Source organism: Anopheles aquasalis, chromosome 2, assembly GCF_943734665.1.
Source record: "Anopheles aquasalis chromosome 2, idAnoAquaMG_Q_19, whole genome shotgun sequence".
In the NCBI taxonomy this organism is placed as follows: domain Eukaryota; kingdom Metazoa; phylum Arthropoda; class Insecta; order Diptera; family Culicidae; genus Anopheles; species Anopheles aquasalis.
In genome coordinates, this window is record NC_064877.1 from 23,217,501 (window position 1) to 23,222,500 (window position 5,000).

The 5,000-nt window shown below is 44.1% G+C and overlaps 1 protein-coding gene across 4 annotated transcripts in view; it reads left to right on the forward strand.

The window, feature by feature from the left end:
* Positions 1–1,655: 1,655 nt before the first annotated feature.
* The window catches only part of LOC126581553 (uncharacterized), a 90,014-nt gene continuing 86,669 nt past the window's right edge, over positions 1,656–5,000 (forward strand). Inside the window, exon 1 of one of the 4 annotated variants that reach the window (XM_050245283.1) lies at positions 1,656–1,774. The gene's annotated coding sequence lies outside the window, so the exon portion shown is untranslated. Of the gene's footprint in view, positions 1,805–5,000 lie in introns of all 4 variants that reach the window. The other 3 variants (XM_050245284.1, XM_050245285.1, XM_050245282.1) reach the window with 3 other exon arrangements.

Genomic DNA, 5,000 nt, shown 5'->3' on the forward strand with positions numbered 1-5,000 from the left:
TCTCTCCTGCTGGCAATGGTAGTAGGTGATAAGCTTTCGCGAATGAGGTTAGCCATAAGCGCCTGGGTTAAATCGTAAAACATACACTCACGGAAAGCAACAGTAGTGTGTAGCGTGTTGGGAGCAGGCAAAAACGAGGAACCAAAAGTCCTTCGCTCTAAGAGAAAATATACAAAAAAATATAACAGAAACCACTAAAAGGTAAATCCAATAAAAAAAAATACCACGAGAGAAAGACCGGACTATTGTGATAAATAGACAACTGAAAGAAATTCACGCATGGTTTCTGGTAGATCGATGACTGAAAAAACCAAGCACAAGGAATCCGCAAACAGCACTGAATAGATGGGTAATTTGACGCACGATTTCAGTATAGTACTTCTTCCAGATACAAATCTATTTTTCATTCAGGTGTTTTCGCTAGATACGATAAAAAAAAAGTTTGAAGAGCCCTAATTCGATTGCGTTTCTTAACGAAAGCTACTGGAAGAACGTTTATTTCTGTAGTATCATCGGTTATTTTTTCACTTTAATTCAAGGATCTTGGTGATAAAGCATTTTGCATTTTCATTAATTGGAAACATAGAGGTTTTGCAACAAAATTAACTACTGCGCCGATAGATATTACAAATTGTCGACCTACAGAATTGGAAAAGAGTTTTGCAAAGAATTAAAAGAAATTTTGAACGAGCCCATCGTGAGTTTTTGGTCGATCTAACTGGTTGATCGATTTTCACAAGAAATTTTACGACAGAAAACATGATTTTGCTGGTGCTACTTCTTTGTCGCCAAGTGTAGTTGCTTCGCATAAACGCAGCATAAACATAAACGCACACAGAAGCGTCTTGCGTACGTACACGCGGAAGCCACGATGGTGTGCGTCGGATATGATTTGTTGTTCTATGTTCAGTCGAATTTTTCAAAAACCGATTTTCAAATAGTGCGACTCCTGGAACATAACGACCAAGAGGGAAGGGTATCAACTACTACGTTAAACAACTTTTTAAATTAGTCATACCAAATTGGCTAAAGTTTGCCAGTTGATTCAACGAAAAAGATAATACGATACAAGGATGGTTCGATTATTGCTATTTGGATACTTTTAAAATATTACACAGTTAGCTTTATTCATTAACCAATCAATTTCTATTCGAACATATGTTGGATGATTTTTAATATGAATATCAAATCAGAAACGATTCTAATCAATATTCCAGTAACAAACAAAGGAAACGAAATGAAATATCACTAACGGAAGCAAATAAAATGAGTATAACTTTTGAAATTGTACCTAAAACCACAAGAAAAAATAGCAAAACTACGTTTTGGTGCGATTACTTTTTAAAAAATCCAATTAAATATACTTCTTTCAACACCTTACTATTCTAATGGCTAGTCTAAATGATAGTTTTTCAAGAAAATGCTTAAATTCCTTTTTTATCCTGCCTAGACATTTATTTAAAGAAGAAAGTCATGATCTCGTTAGTAGCTTATTTTATGATCGAGATGGACAAACACGCCGTGTTCATCGCCGCCAACGTGGTGGCTTGGGGCTACCCCTTTCTCATGAACAACTCTCGGAATGAATGAATCCACGCAGGCGCCTCCATGGCACAACAACAGCGGCACCAGCGGCACCACATCTCAACAATCGCGGTCGAACCTTCAAAGCGACAACATCTCGGAACCTCCGAGCAGCTGCTGCTCACCGTTGTTGTTATTTCCGTTAGTTTACTGTGATTGACGAGTGCGTGCTTCCGTGGACAGGTGTGAGGTGGGATAGTAAAACGTGACAGCACGTGAGGTAATTGGCAAACTAAACTTGAAAGACAGGCGGCTTTGAACTGTTGTGACCTATACTGGATAATAAAGCGTTGTGAAGGCTCCGGCAACTCAAAGTGCGTAAAATGTGACATCATCGTGGCGTGGCAGTGGCAGTTGGTTGGTAAAACAAAAACGGAGGTTGCCTACAGAGATTATCGTTGGCAATTAGCGAGATGAAATGATACCGCAGCGGCACATCGGCAAATTTATCAATCCGTGAACGTGTGCAAGTGTGATTTGAAATGGTTGCACGTTTAATCGGCTGTCACCGTTTTGTGTGATCGGTGTCCATCTCCTCCCGGTGCCCCACACTCCCTGCTGTCGTTCGATTGTTTCACCTGCTTTCCTGTCGGCGGCCAAGTGTGCGTTAATGGTCGTGCTTTTAAGATCGACGGGGCTTCAAGATCGTCGCCAAGATCGTTTGACATTTTTGCTCCGTTTCGCAAGAACGCTGGCCGAACCGGTATTCGTAACGAGCCCGAACCAAACCCGTTCGCTGAGACGCTGAGTGGCATTTGTAGTGCATCCTAGTGTTTCCAACCTTCAAATCGGCGGAAAACGCACGTTTCTTTTACGTTATCCAGCCTGTGAGTGTGCGTGCTTGTGTGTGCAGAGTATCTCTTGGTGTTGTTCGAATTCAATTGAAAACCAACTCACCGTTGTGCTCACGGTCGTGTACTAATCGTGGAAAATCGTGTTCCCGGTGCCAATTGGATGATCTGCGGTCAAACATTAGGTAGTGTGGAGTCTGCATTGGAGCTGGTTGGTTGGAGCCACGGCAGCACCAACACACCAACCTGGCAAACGCCCAGCGGCAGTGCAGCAGTGAAACCGGAGTTGAGTGGATTGCAACAAATCCGAAAGGTCAATCGAACGAATCGAAAAACGCTTGAGCTAACATTGGAGTAAAGGAAAAAAGCGAGAAACGGACCAACGGTGGAACTACAAATCGGAACTTTTGGTCCATCGGAGAGCAAACCACACGTCGCAAAAGGTACGTTTTAGTGAATTCACGTGAGAGAATTGTGTTTATCAACCGTATAGGAGCGATCATACCAATTGATAGTCGCTCCAATCCTTTATAGCTGCTCCGATTACCTCTAATCACTTTAGCGTGACGGAATTTCCCATTCTTCCCTCTAATTTATGGCCAGGGAGGCCAGGGTGGTTGTTGTTTTAGATTTTCCCGCTGGAAGAGAATCCCCAAAAATGCTGATACAGCACCTATCTAGGCCATAGGGCAGCGGGCAGCGGGCAATGGGGGTGCTGTGTGCTCTAGCTGCCACGCTGCTGCATTTACTGCTACGCATCATTCAGAACCCGTTCGCTGGCCATTCCGTTATCGCTTGCCCCGGTGGGTGCACCGAGCCGTAGCGTTTTGGGGGCTACCGTTTCGCGTTACGCGCTCGCTCGCTGTGGCAATTTCACACTTCCGACAACGCTTTGGCTTAATTCTTCCTTCTTGTCAGTGCCTAACTTTTTGGATGCCTCCAACCGAACGGTTCTTTGAATTTTGAACCATTTACAGTCTAATCGGTGGTGGTGCCCGGTTCCGGAGGGGGATCCGGGACCTCCGGCCACGCTGTTGTGGTCTAACGGCGTGAACAAATCCGCAAATCCCATTGGCAATTCATTGATTCTAGCGGATTAATTCTGGATCTCAGCTTGCTGGAGTGAGTGGCTCGCCGTTACAATAAATTGGCCGCGAAAAATATGTATCATTCGTTTATGATCGTTGTGGTGTAGGCTGGTAAACCGTTTTGCGGTGCAGATTAGCTCGATGAAGATTATAATCGATTTTCGTAACAAAATAAACTCGTGGCGGTTGTAAATCACCCCAGATGATATCATGCTCGAGGGTGTTCGATCTTAACGCTCATTCGTCGATCGTTCACGTTTTGCGGTGGGATTGCATCGATCGTCGTGCCTTTCAATCGAAGTTTAGCATTTTATGACTCACATCTAAGCACCAACCGTGGGTTGGCTTTGTAGTTTCGATGAATTAGCAATCAGATCCAATGATCCAATCAGAAGTATGGATTTAAACACTTTAGATTATTATAAAACGGAACGTTACACTTTTATGACCCGTATCTTTTTATTTTTTAATGCAAAATTTCATGAAAGATGATGCAAAGATCAATTAAGTGATTGATAGTTGATGCGGGCTTCGACGGATTGATCGCACTTGACCTTCTCGATCGCTTAGACCTCTTGACTATTCCTTTTTTTTCGCGCCATCATCATGACGAAGTTCCCACGAGGTCCCTTCTCCTCTTAGCGCAAACTGATAGTTTCTCTCAAAAAAAAAAAAAACAGACGATAAGCTCCAAAATAAAATAAAAAAGTCCAACCAAATGAGGGTAAACGTGCCTGGGCAGATGAATTTAGTGCACCACGGCGGCCACCAAGAAAAAAAGAGCATCCTTCATCGTTAACCACCGTGCAGCCTTTCCGGCGAAGGGCCGGACAACATTGTGAAAGTCAGCCCACATCCGCTGGCGAAATGGGCGAACTAAAAACAAAGACAAAGGCACTCAATGGTGGAAGATTGCCAAAAAGATTCCTCAACATGTCTTTTGCCTCGATGCCGGCTGTCCATAAAAGTCCAGCTTCACGTCGAAAGCACGGCTGGCCGGCAGGATCCTGGGGTAAGGCGCGAAAAACCTGATCATCCTCTGCCCCCCCCCCCCCCCCCCCTCACCTGGTTGCCTGATCCCACAGATTTGTTTTGAGTTTTTATGTTCGATGTCTATCCCTGCCGATGAGAAAGCAATCGGGCTGGAACCCGAAACCGGTTCAATTCTTAGCGAGCGTAAATGTTTGCCTTAACCGAGGCCTTGAGGGGTATCGCGGCGTACCCTGGCCTATCAAGAATGGTCCCCGAGGGGGGGGGGGGAAGGACTGAGGGGACACCGAATGACTGACTGACACCCAGCTCATGTGTCTGTGTGCTCTGTTGATAGGAATGCTGTTTATGTAAATTTTTGTGGTGCTGATGAAGTTTAGCGTGAACAGTGGTATCGACCAGACAAAAAGGGAATGCGTTGCTATGAGTGGGCCCACGATTTTATACGAATGTGTGTTTGGTTTCCGTGTCGTAATCAACGTTAAGAAGAACATACTAAGCCAGTATTAGTCAAGTATTTTAAGTACACCAACCAAATATTTTATCA